Source organism: Saimiri boliviensis, chromosome 9, assembly GCF_048565385.1.
Source record: "Saimiri boliviensis isolate mSaiBol1 chromosome 9, mSaiBol1.pri, whole genome shotgun sequence".
Lineage (NCBI taxonomy): Eukaryota > Metazoa > Chordata > Mammalia > Primates > Cebidae > Saimiri > Saimiri boliviensis.
Window position 1 is genome coordinate 64644713 of NC_133457.1, and position 14002 is coordinate 64658714.

The 14002-nt window shown below is 42.0% G+C and overlaps 1 protein-coding gene across 6 annotated transcripts in view; it reads left to right on the forward strand.

The window, feature by feature from the left end:
• Positions 1-4439: 4439 nt before the first annotated feature.
• MOBP (myelin associated oligodendrocyte basic protein) overlaps positions 4440-14002 on the forward strand; it is a 59438-nt gene continuing 49875 nt past the window's right edge. For 5 of the 6 annotated variants that reach the window (XR_012519265.1, XR_005577245.2, XR_005577243.2 and 2 more), the window contains exon 1: positions 4440-4574. The gene's annotated coding sequence lies outside the window, so the exon portion shown is untranslated. The remainder of the gene's footprint in view (positions 4575-14002) is intronic. The other variant, XR_012519266.1, reaches the window with a different exon arrangement.

Genomic DNA, 14002 nt, shown 5'->3' on the forward strand with positions numbered 1-14002 from the left:
CTGGTCTAGAGAGCAACCAGCCTGAAATCCGAACGAGGTGATAGAGGGTTACAAAAGACAAAGATGTGTAAGATCATTCAGTGTGTCAGAATGCTTAAACATTATTAATAGATAGTTGACAGATCTGTTGGAGTGTTTGGGAAAAAATGAGTGAAAAGTAACATTTAAAACTAAGCAGATTAAAATAAATGAATAAAATTAAAAAGGGGGCAGTTATTAACAAGAAAGGAACAAGAAAGTCATACAAAGAAAGGAACAGTCATCGTTAATCTAAAAGTTCTGTAAGAAATAATACTTACATATTTATTGTACTATAAATACTAACTAACTATGTTCAGTAGGTAAGGGAAAAGGGAGAGGAAAAAGTAGAATGTAAGAAAACTACACCCTCAAAAGGGAGCCAATAACCTGCCATACATAGGTATATAAATGGGTATTTGTGTGAATTATTTAGCAATTGGAAATAAATAGAGAAAAGATCGCTACGGGAAGTTAAAAATGGTTGCCTCTGTGGCTGGGGTGCTGAGTGGGGTGAGGCGGCACAAGGAACTATTATTTTCCAACATAAGCCTTTTGATATTATTGTAACTTTGCACAAATGTTATTTTGATAAATGTAGAAACCAGTTAAGATAGTACTTATTGTCACTGTGGCGTATTCGTTTGCTAGGGCTGCTGAAATAAAGCACCACCAACTAACTGGATGACGTAAACAGCAGAAATGAATTGTCTCACAGCTCTCAAAGCTTGAGGTTTGAGGTCAAGGTGTGGGCAGGGCTGGCGTCCTCCGAGGGCTGTGAATGAAGGGTCTCTTCCAGGCTCCCTCCTTGGCTTGTAGATGATCATCTGCTCCTGGCGTGTTCACATCGTCCTCCCTCTGAGTGTGTCTTTCTGTCCAAATTTCTTCTTTCTGTAAGGACACCAGCCATGCTGCATCAGGGCCCACCCTAACGACTTCCTAACTTGATCATCTCTGTGATCTGTCTTCAAATCCTTCTTTGAATCCAAATGCTTTTTTCTTTCTTTCTTTTTTTTTTTTTTTTTTGAGACGGAGTTTCGCTCTTGTTACCCAGGCTGGAGTGCAATGGCGCGATCTCGGCTCACCGCAACCTCCGCCTCCTGGGTTCAGGCAATTCTCCTGCCTCAGCCTCCTGAGTAGCTGGGATTACAGGCACGCACCACTATGCCCAGCTAATTTTTTGTATTTTTAGTAGAGACGGGGTTTCACCATGTTGACCAGGATGGTCTCGATCTCTTGACCTCGTGATCCACCCGCCTCGGCCTCCCAAAGTGCTGGGATTACAGGCTTGAGCCACCGCGCCCGGCTTCTTTTTTTTTTTTTTTTTTTTTTTTAAGACAGAGTCTTGCTCTGTCGCCCAGGCTGGAATGCAGTGGTACAATCTGGCTCACTGCAACCTCTGCCTCCCAGGTTCCAACGATTCTCAATTCTTAGCCTCCCAAGTAGCTGGGAACTAAAATCCTCTGTAATGTTAGGTGCATGCCACCACACTCAGCTAATTTCTTTGTGTTTTTAGTAGAGACGGGTTTTTGCTCTGTTGGCCAGGCACTGGTCTTGAATTCTTGGCCAAAGTGCTGGGCTTACAGGCATGAGCCACTGTACCTGGCCTCATTCCAAATTCTGAAATACTAGGGGTTAGGACTTCAACAGAGGAATTCGAGAGGTGGGGGATGGGACCCTTTATTTTGTTTTATTTGTTTATTATTATTTTTTGAGGCAGAGTTTTGTTCTTTGTTGCCCAGGCTGGAGGGCAGTGCTGTGATCTCAGCTCCCTGCAACCTCCGCCTCCCAGGTTCAAGTGATTCTCCTGTCTCAGCCTCCCAAATAGCTGGGATTACAGGTGCCCACCACCATGCCTGGCTAATTTTTGTATTTTTAGTAGAGATGGGATGTCACCATGTTGGCCAGGCTGGTCTCTAACTCCTGATCTCAGGTGATCTGCCCACCTCAGCCTTCCAAAGTGCTGGGATTACAGGCATGAGCCACTGCGCCTGGCCAGATGGGACACATTTTAACTCATAACATGTGGGGATTGTCAATTGTAACCAAAGTTTATGTGGGAAAATCCTCTGTAGTCTTAGCAAGTTTCTTAATTGTGACTGTGAGTTCACTTGGAGTCTGGGAGGTCTTGCTCTACGTGGAACACTGGCTGCCATTCAAGAAGAGTGACACTGACTCAGACGTGGCCTCCCCTGCGCCGTTCTGGGAATGAGAGTGCTGCTGCTCAGAGGGCAAACACCGTTTAAGTAGGAATAGAAAGAGATGCCATTACGAGCCTTTTGTGGAACCGCCATACTTTGGATGCATAAACTGTGTATCATTCTATATGTGGTGGAGTAGATCAAAGGGGTGTCTTCCCCAAAATGTGTCATTAAGAACTTTTGTTGGAAAGGTTTGAGAAGCAGAGGATACTTTAATATAAAGATGGTGCTTTATCATATATCTACCAGATCTTGTATTTTTTAAATAGCCTGAATTAGTCTCCAGTTATTTTGTGAATAGAAAGCAAGTCCTTACACCTGTTTGTGACCCACCCCTGTTTGTGACCTTCTTTAGGGTCAGGGCCATAAGAGTGACATTGGTGCAGGACTCTGTGTGCCAGGCATTCTTTTCACCAGTGCACACATCTTAACGGATTAAGTGTTCACGTGAATTTTTGAGGTAGGGCCTGTGACAATCCCAGTGTCAGGGCCTCCAGAGCCCAAGCTCTCAATGGTCTAACTCGACTCCCCAACCCTCAGTCACAATCACTACAACACAAGCAAAATACAGGCCTCACAGTGGGAGCGAGACAACCAGCATACACCTATCACTCATTACGCAGAGAAAGAATGTTTAACTAACTACAAAATTAGTGTATGAAGAGGATAGGCACAGTGGCTCACGCCTGTAATTCCAGCACTTTTGGAGGCCGAGGCAGGAGGATCACCTGAGGTCAGGAGTTTGACATCAGGCTGCGCAACATGGCAAAACACTGGTTCTACTAAAAAATACAAAAATTAGCCAGGCCTGGTGGTGGGTGCCTGTAGTCCTAGGTGGGTGCCTGTACTCATGAGGCTGAGGCAGGAGAATTGCTTGAATCTGGGAGGTGGAGGTTGCAATGAGCCAAGATAACACCACTGTACTCCAGCCTGGGGGACAGAGCGAGATTCTGTCTCAAAACAAAAGCAAAAACAAATATGTTAGGGTTCAAAGAGATTTACAGTCAATGTTTGCAGTCTCAATAGATTACCTCTTCAAGGTTTCCTGGCTGATTCTTTACTGAGTTAAGAGCCTAAAGAGAAACTTGGTGGTAATGTTGACATATTCCACTGTCATGCAGGGGGCTCTGGGAATTCAAAAGGCAAGGCTGCTGTTTGTTGGATTGGTTTCAGAAGTAAGCTTTCATCTTTCAAATCATTAGTGGGTAGTTCTACATATATAAAATAGACAGCAAAAGCAGAGTTTACAGGACCTATGACATTTAACAGAGCACAGAAAGATGTGGCCCCACATTTTAGGATAATTATAAGAAAATGCCAGTGTCTAAGACTGAAGCCAATAAAATGTTGATTGAATGAGATTCATCGTTTGCAGAAAGTATTCAACATAAGAGATGACTTATACATGTTTTTATAAATGTGAATGCGTAGGATAATAGTCATAGAACCCTCCAATTTCAATGTTAGTTGTAACTGGACTGGATTAGACTCTTGCTAAATCAAGTGTACAAGGGCATGTGAATTTTAGTTTTGGGGTGTATCTACGGGTATATATGGGTGTTTTAGGGAAGGAAGTGTGTGGATGAGTATCTAATCTACATGGAGTATAGAAACTCCTGGAATTTGTCAGTGTGATTGCAACTGTGTTCATGGCTTATGGGTATGGCTTGTGATGTGTGAGTGAGGTGTGGGGTACTGGGTGGGATGGCACTGTGGTGTGTTAGCATGTTGGTGGGAAGGGTGTGTGGTTTGGTGCGGTGAGCTGGTGTGTGGTGTGGTTGGACCTAGCATGGGGCTTAACTGGACTTTTAACTGGGGATGTTAATGGAAAAACAAAGCCCAAATCTTGGAATTTCACCCTCTGTAGACCAACAACCTTACTGAATGAACCTTGACGTGTGAGTTTTCACGTGCGGTGTTGGTTCTGTGGGAGGTGGGAGGCTGGAATACGTGAGTGTTGGGGGGCTATAGAGTGAAGGTGGGGGTGTGTGTGCATGTGTGGGTGGTATGGGTGTAGCTTAGCTTAGCTTTTGTTTAGATTTTCTTTTGCTCTTTGTTTTTGTCTTTGTTTGGCCTTTGTTTTGTCTCTGTTACGCTCTTTGTTTAAACTTTCTTTGGCTTTTGTTTGGTCTTTCTTTAGCCTTTTGTTTAAACTTTGTGTGGCCTTTTTGTAGTCTTTGTGTAGCTTTTGTTTTTAAGTGGATCTTGGCTGAGGACTCATCAAAAACACCTTGTGTAATGAAAAACCCAGATCTATAACCTCTCCCTATATATTCTGGATGCATTGAGGTAGGCTCAAACCCTCGGGGACCTGGTATAGGCGCGGAATCTGTTTCACACAACTGCTATTTGAAGGTAAGAGGATGCCACTGGTTTTTATTCTACTTCATTTTATCCTTTCATCTTTAAGTGACAAGTTTACGTTTTTGTATGGGGCTTTCATTATATCCCAGGGAAAACTTTCTGTAAGAATAGTCAAGACTGGGAGGACGCGCAAGGATGGGGGCAACAAGAACAGATGACACCACGTTTGTTCTGATGTGGGCAGGGGGCCTCGTGGCACGTTCCTGCCAATGTTTGGGAATTGTCTAAGCCCAAAGAGAGGCTCTGAGCCCTCGCTCAGATTTCCTCAGATTCCTGGAGCTAGATGGATGGTGGTACATGCTGCTGCTGCTTTTTTTTCTGTTCCTTTTTTTTTTATTATTATTATTTGTCATGATTTAACAAAGAGTTTATCTTTTTATCTAGGAACAACTTTTTTCCTCATATGGTTAGATTTATGTGTGGGGGGTGTTACCAGAACAACAAAGCCCAAATCTTGGAGTTTCGCCCCCTGTAGACCAACAACCTAAAGCTGAAAGGCGCTAATGCTTTGTCTGATACAGAATATCTTAGAAACAACAGGGAGTTTTCAGTTCTATGGATGACAGAGAAAGGAAAAAATATTATGTGTCCCGGAGGCAAGTAATGAACTCGGCCTACAGTACTAGCGGGAAAATGGGGAAAGGACTTTTTAATGCTCTGTAAATAAATCAGGGAGACAGAGAGCGGGCTGCTGCCGGGTGTGTGGATAAGCTGTTCTGTGATGATTTAGAATGGCAGGAGGCTTGTTGGTGAGCGGGTTTCAAAAATTGTTTCAGATTTTCAGGAAAGTTGCAAACAATACCAAAAATTTCAGGTGCACCCAAATTACCCAAATGTTCCCATTTTACCATATTTCCTTTATCATTCTTTTTTTTTCTCTCTCTCTCTATCTATATGTGTGTGTGTGTATAGATATACACACACCCATATATATTTATAGCTAATTAATTTTAATTAAAATTAAATTAATATTGAAAAAGACTATTTTCTAATCTGGAGATATCTAGATTTCCTCAGTTGTCCAAGGAGCCCACTGAGGACCATGTATGGCCTTTACTTGTCCTGGCCCTTTAGCCTCCTTTTTTTTTTTTGAGACAGAGTTTTGCTCTTGTTACCCAGGCTGGAGTGCAATGGTGCGATCTCGGCTACCGCAACCTCCGCCTCCTGGGCTCAGGCAATTCTCCTGCCTCAGCCTCCTGAGTAGCTGGGATTACAGGCACGCGCCACCATGCCCAGCTAATTTTTTGTATTTTTAGTAGAGATGGGGTTTCACCATGTTGACCAGGATGGTCTCGATCTCTCGACCTCGTGATCCACCCGCCTCGGCCTCCCAAAGTGCTGGGATTACAGGCTTGAGCCACCGCGCCTGGCCTTTAGCCTCCTTTAATCTGGAACCAAACCTGAGGCAGCTTTGACCTAGACGGTGTTGAAGAACATAGGCCACCTATTTTGCTAAATGTCCCTCGATACGGGTTTTGTCTGCAGTTTTCTCGCAATTATGCAGATTTCAAAGGAAGATGCTTGCATTTTAGATCCTACATATCCAAATTCATACTTGAATCTGATTATACACTTTTTAAATTCAAGGTCTTGTTTACCTAAGTTACTAGTATTTTAAATTAATACCTAAAATCTTTGTACACCAAATCACCAAAAATTAAAAATCTAGAGCTTTTACGGATAATTCCCAAGCAATCACCAAAAATGTATAACTGTCACTCTTGGATTATAAATGGCAATTATAGTGATATGTACATGAACTTACAGGCTTAAAGTGAGGTATTCAATTTGGATTCTTTGTGTGTGTTGGATTCATGTCCACTGCTCTCTGAGTATTAGTTTCATGTAATTCCTTTCTAAGTGCAACCAGCTGCTGAAAGCAGATACAGCTCAATAGCGTTTCCCTGGGAAGCCACTCCAGGCTGGCTGGCGTTCTTCTGCAGGTTGATAGGACGTCTGCATTATGGAGGAAGCAGGCCTCTGGCAACGCTGCAAAAAGTCTCGTGATCAAAAGTGTTTCCTACCTGTTCTAGTGCTCACATCTCAGCATTGAACTACAGACCACACCCATATTGAGGGACAACTAGCAAAATAACTGGCCCAAACTGTTCAAAGTTGTCCCCTAATGGGGACAGGAATCAAAACTCTGAGATCCTTAGGCTGTACCAGGCATTCTCAAAACAAGTCTTCTCAACAAAATGTGTGAGGTAGGGACTATTATTCACATTTTACAGAGAAGAAAAACTGAGATCCAGAGACTAGCCTGTGATTACACACAGCTAGTGAATGACAGAGCCCAGTACTCAAGTATGACATAAGCCTTTTAATATTTTTATGGACGAGATGCATTATTCCTTTTAACTAATACACTTTTACTTTAAGGTTAAAAAAATTGAAGTTAAAAAGATGAGCTGAAAATGAACTAAGCAATATTTTAAAATAATTTCTATTAATGGTATAAAACTGTTTGTTCTCACTAAAAATATCAGTTGTATTTTTAATGAGAGTAATTGAGTTCAATGTCAAATCTAGTTTTTCCTCCTCTTGGTTAGTTTAACAAAAAGATCTTCCTAGTAGTAGGGGCAGAGTTAACTCTGCCTATTAAAAAATTAATTTGGGCTTATACTACTACTTGTATGATCTTAAAATCTTAAGTTATTCATTGGTTTCTCATGAAAGAATAAGTTCAGCTAAAGCAGCTAAAAACAAAAAGATATAATCAACAAATTCACTCACCAGGCTCAATCTGCAGTAATTTTCAGTGTACTGAGAGCAAAGGGACAAGCGAAGGCTCTCAGATGCCTGTCTAGGGTTCAGGGCAAGGTCTAGCTAACCTGTGCTGGGTGAGGGTGGCAGAATCAATGCAGGCATTACATGTTAAATGTGACAAGCGAAGGCTCTCAGATGCCTGTCTAGGGTTCAGGGCAAGGTCTAGCTAACCTGTGCTGGGTGAGGGTGGCAGAATCAATGCAGGCATTACATGTTAAATGTAACAATCTCATTGTTTTAGATAACACATATAAAAAGAAAAGTTTTTTTTTTTTTTTTCTTGAGACAGAATCTCCCTCTGTCGCTGGGCTAGAGTGCAGTGGTGCAATCTCGGCTCACTGAAACCTCCGCCTTCTGGGTTCAAGCAATTCTCCTGTCTCAGCCTCCTGAGTAGCTGGGACTACAGACACGTGCCACCATGCCTAGCTAATTTTTTTGTATTTTTAGTAGAGATGGGGCTTCACCGTGTTAGCTAGGATGGTCTCGATCTCCTGACCTCATGATCTGCCCTCCTTGGCCTCCCCAAGTGCTGGGATTACAGGCTTGAGCCACCGCACCTGGCAAAAGAAAAGTCTTATACCTCATCTTCCTGACCCTCAGTGAAACATCTTGGGAACTCTCATGGGGTAGGCACATCTGCTTTAAAGGCCACTGGGCTGACCCTTCCACATTAACAATTCAATTACACCAGGATACGATGGGCTGACACCAAACTCCTCTTGGCATTTCAGTCTTTATCAACCCCAAGTCTGGGATATCACCATTGCAAGTCCTTTCCCAGCCCCTCCTCTGGCAGGAGACACGCATCCTTTCCCAGCCCCTCCTCTGGCGAGAGACACGCATCCTTTCCCAGCTCCTCCTCCGGCAGCAGACATGCGTCCTTTCCCAGCTCCTCCTCTGGCAGGAAACATGCATCCATTTCCAGCCCCTCCTCTGGCAGGAGACACGTGTCCTCTCCCAGCTCCTCCTCTGGCATGCTGGCATGCCCCTCCTGCACTTGTTTCTATTCAGCTCTGTGTTACCTGCTACAGTGACCCAGTGGCAACACCCAGAGAGCTAGTGATTACAGGTAGAAGGAATCTAAGTGTACTGAGATACAGACACCATAGCACTCCCAAGAAGCAGCAGGTGTGTAGAGACATTGACTCAGCTACTAGATCCACTACCTCTGCAAGCACAGAGCAGAGCTCACTTCTCCACATGATGTTTGCACTCAGGTGGATGAGGGCTTCTGTGCCTTCAAGTCCAGTGGGTTTTCTATAACTACTATAGAGAAATTTGTGGTGGTTTCCTCAGAATCACCAAGGTTAACTTCAAGTCCCTACCCTTGAGAGGGGTATCTGATAAAGACAGAACTCTCATTTCCCTTGTAAGTGGGAGAACTTCTGTTTGGAAGTGGCTGGCAGTTTTATCAGTCTGGAGATAGGGGCTTTGACTTCCTTTACTTTGAGACAATTCCTAAAATGAATTCCTTAGATTAACACATACAAAATATCCTTTTTTTTTTCCCAGAGAAAATACTGGAGTCATAAAAAATCTAAATGCAGGGCAGTTGGTTAACCTATTATATGATCTTTATAGTACAGTGAATAGACATAATGTGGCTTTAATAGGACTGTTCTCTGGATGACATAAACTTTTTTCTCCTAAATATGGAATTAGGTTAGGATTTCGGGGTTCTGTACATAGTGCTATTTAATAATAAGGAACTCAACTGCTGGGAAAACATGGCATTAGCTATTATTACTGTTTCGTCTGGGCCATGAAAGTTACTCTGTAGTTTGATAAAATGTTTTCTACTTAAAATACTACTCAAAGGATATTCCCATGATGGATCATCCCAGAGTGATGAATGAGTGTCCCCTTCTCACTCAGCCAAAAGAATTGGGGGCCACTGGCCAGGCGCAGTGGCTCATTACTATGTAATCTCAGCACTATGGGAGGCCAAGATGGGCAGATCACTTGAGCTCAGGAGTTTAAGACCAGCCTGGACAAATGGGGAGACCCGCATCTCCACAAAAAATACAAAAATTAACCAAGTATGGTAGTGTGTGCCCATAGTCCCAGCTACTTGGGAAGCTGAGGCTTGAGGATCACTTGAGCCTGTGAGGTCAAGGCTGTACTGAGCCATGTTCTTGCCACTGTACTCCGGGACATGGAAGGGTTGGGAGGCCAGAGAGTCTTGTGGATAGGGGTTAAGCTACTTCCCACAACCTGGAAGTCTGCTGGGCTGGACTAGGCCCTGGGATTAGATCCCATCATGTGGGCTCCAAGAGTGACTTCTTATATTGGCTGTGCAGGCCACTCTGGCTTCTGTTGCTCTGTCACCCTTAAAGCATTAGGTAAATACCTGGTGTCGGCTGTGCTCTGGGTGGGTAAGGAATCTTCCTGTTTTAAGATGTACTTGTGGTGGGGCGTGATGTCTCATGCCTGTAATCCCAGAACTTCAAGTGGGGTGGGTCATGAGGTCAAGAAATCAAGACCATCCTGGCCAGCATAGTAAAACCCTGTCTCTACTAAAAATATAAAAATTAGCTGGGCATGGTGGTGTGCACCTGTAGTGCCAGCTACTCAGGAAGCTGAGGCAGGAGAATCACTTGAACCTGGGAGTTGGAGGTTATAGTGAGCTGAGATCATGCCACTGCACTCCAGCCTGGTGACAGAGTGAGACTCCGTCTCAAAAAAAAGTACTTGCGATTTTGTTTTTGTTCAGGCATGGTGAAGCCAACCAGATCAGGAGATGGTTGCCATTGAAAAGACAGTGTTCTCTCATCACTCCCAGGAGGCAGGGGCATATGGGGAAGGGCCACCTGGCCACTTGGGGAAGCACCAAGGTCTTAGGTCAGGAGTAGGAAGCAGTGAGGGTGAAAAAGCGCAAGTGAGAGACTTTATTGTGGTTTTTGTTGGGAGAAATGGGCTAGGCAGAGTAAGCAGAAGAGGTATGTTTGAGATTGGCTAGTTTGAATAATTTCATGGGGCTCTGAGGTGTAGGAGCTGTCTGGCATCTGGTCCTGGAGTGATAAGGGCAGAATATTAGTTCAACTTGTAAGAGCTCAATAAAGGAGGTAGTTGGTGGATCTGGGTTCTGGATTGGTTGATTTGCATACAAATGGCAGCTCACAGGGGAGTCATTTGCTATCTCTAGGAATCAGCTGGCCCTGGGAGGGGCTTTGCTGACCCTGAAAGGCAATACAGAAAATATGATCATTTCCCACAGAATATATGTATCAAAACATCACACTGAACCCCGTAAAAGCAAAGGAGAAGCGGCACAGGAAGCTGTAAGGTTGTGTAATAAGGGCGCTTGATAGTTAATTCGGACTAAGTGGCTATGAACATTTTCACGGAGGGAGGCATATTTGACTTGAAATGTTGTATTCTTGGGCAGGTGTTACACAAGAAAAGTGAGCTAGGGAGAGTATTTGTGGAAAAAGAAATATTATTAGCAAATGTCCAAGGTAGAAGGAACCATAATGCATTGAGGCAATTGATTATGGCTGAAACGCAGAGACAGGAGCTGCATATGTTTTTTAGCTCTGTTTTTCTTCACTTGGCTGGTTTTCTGAATGTTCCAAAACAAGGGAATTGAGAGTTCCTACTCCACTCACTGACACTTGATGGTTTTTGTAAGTTAGTGTAATAAAAGCATGTGAATGGCATTAATTTAAATGAAACGATTCGAATTACAGTGATGTATTGGTTAACAATGAAAATACATTCTCAGAAATGAGACATTAGACGATTTAGTAATTGTGTGAACATCATATAGGGTACTTACAGGAACCTAGATGGTACAGGCTACTTAATACGATGATAAATATTTGTATGTCTAAACATAGAAAAGATACAGTAAAAATACAATATTATAATCTCCTGGGACCTTTGTTAGTTAAATGATCCCTCATTGACTGAAATGTGGTTATGTGGCATGTGACCATACATGGAACACCTAAAGTATACCCAACATTCCCCTAAGAAGTTATTTTTCCCTAACTGCTTCTCTCTCTCTCCATGAAATTTTAATACTACAGATGTTCAGTATGTCTGTTTACATATTGTACATATGTATGCTTTGCACATAAAAAAGTAAGAATCCTCACAGAGGTCTGAGAGTTTTAAAAAATATCCAAAAAATTAGCCAGGGATAGTGGCACACACCTGCAGTCCCAGCTGTTCAGGAGGCTGAGGCAGGAGAATCCACTGAACCCAGGAGGCGGAGGTTGCAGTGAGCCAAGATCGCTCCTGGGCGACAGAGTGAGACTCCATCTCAAATAAACAAATAAAAATAAAACAAAAGGATTAAGATTTTTTTTTAAACCCCCCTTAAGATCCAGTTTTCATCTCTTGGAGGTGATATTACATTGCAAAGACAGTATGCCCTTTACATGGCTTTCTTTAATGTTAACATCTTCCATAACTGTGTAGCACAACTAATAAAACTAATAAATTAACACTGATACATTATTAACTATAGACTCTATTCATATTTTACAAGTTTTACTAATGTCCTTTTTCTGTCAGGCACAAATCCAGGATCCTGCATCACATTTCGTTATCAGGTCTCTTCAGTTTTCCCTAAACTGTGACAATTCTTCAGTTTTTCCTTATCTTTCATGACCTTGAGACTTTTGAAAAACATTGGTTGGTTATGTATAGTGTCCTTTGATTTGAATTTTTCTGATGTCTTCTCATGATTAGGTTGAAGTTGTATGTTATTGAAAAGAATTACATGGAGATAATGTGTAACATATCAGAGAATAAAGGGGAATGATCTGTCTTCTTAGTGGTGATGCTAACCTTGATCATTTTGCTAAGATGGCGCTTTTCAGATTTCTCCACTTTAAAGTGATTATTCTTTTTAATTAGTAGATATTTCTTTGGGGGGTGGTATTTTCAGATGAAGCAAATACTGTTTCTCCTTACACTTTCACTTACTAATTTTAGCATCCATTAGTCAATGATGCTTGTAGAAATTATTGTGGTATTCTAATAGTGCTTTTCTATCTCCCTTATTGTTTCTACATTTATTAATTGGAATGATTCTTTAAGGAAGATTATCTCTTCTACTCCATGCATTTATTCAGTTAAGCATTTATATCAGTATAGGCCCAACAATATTTATTTTATTCCTTGGTTTATAATTCAATACTGTTTTTATTTACCTTCTTGCTCAAAAAACTTTGGTAGGAGCTCTTTCAGATTAGCTCTTATGACCTTTCCGCATGTTGTTATCCTCTTTGAGCATTTTCTGACATCACAATTTGTTCCAGGATAAACTTGTATTTTCTCTGACTCAGCCTGAAATCAATCACCTCCTCCGTGAGCCATGGTGCCTTTTACCGGACACTTTATCAGTCTAGCCTAGGACGCTGAAGGAGTTAAAAAACAAAATTTGGGTATTACTTGTTGTATCAGTTCATTCTTGCATTGTTATCAAGAAATATCTGACACTGAGTAATTTATAAAGAAAAGAAGTTTAGTTGGCTCACGGGTCTGCAGGCTGTACAGGAAGCATAGCAGCTTCTGCTTCTGGGGAGGCCTCAGGAAACTTCCAATCATTGAAGAAGGCAAAGGGGAAGTTAGGCATTTCAGATGGTGAAAACAGGAGGGAGGGAGGGAGAGAAAGAAAGAGAGAGAGAGAGAGTAAGAGAGGGAGGGAGGGAGGAGGTGCTGCACACTTTTAAGGAACCAGATATCATGAGAACTCACTCATTATGGCGAGGATAGTACCACGGGGGATGGTGCTAAACCATTAAGAGAAACCATGATCCAATCACCTCCCACCAGGCCCCACCTCCAACACTGGGGATTGCATTTTAACATGAGATTTGGTGGGGGACACAGAGCCAAACCATATCAGGTGTATTCCTTGCTATTGGGGTGTTACCTCTTCTAAAGATCGTGCTCCTTCTACTTGTATTAAAAAATGGTAGCTGTAAAACAGCCTCAAGCAGGTTCTTCAGGAGGTGCTCCCGAAGAAGACATTGTTGTCATAGGAGATGACAGCTCCACATGTGCTACTGTCCCTGAAGAACTTCCAGTGGGATGAGAGGCGGAGGCAGAAGACAGTGATATTGACAATCTTGACCCTGTGTAGGCCTAGGCTAATGTGTGTGTTTGTGTCTTAGTTTTTAACAAAAATGTTTAAAAAGTAAAAAATAAAAATCTTAAAACTAGAAAAAAGCTTATAGAATAAGAATATGAAGAGAAAATACTTTTCTACAGCTATAGAATGTGTTTAAGCTAAGTGTTATTAAAAAGAGTCAAAAAGTTAAGAAAATGTAAGTGCATAAAGTGAAAAGTTACAGTAAGCTAACATAGTTTTTGAAGAAAGAAAAAATTTAAAAAATAATAATTCCAGTGTGGCCTAAGCGTACAGCATTTATAAAGCCTACAGTAGTATTCTGTAATGTCCTAGGCCTTCATATTTACTCACTACTCATTTGCTGATTCACCCAGAGCAACTTTTGGTTCTGTAAGCACCATTCACGGTAAGATTTTAAGCTGTACCACTTAAAATCTTTTATACTGCATTTGACTGTTCCTTTTCTATTTTAGATACGTTTCAATATGCAAATACTTAAATTATTGTGTTACAGCTGCCTACAGTATTCAGTACAGTAACATGCTATACAGGTTCATAGCCTAGG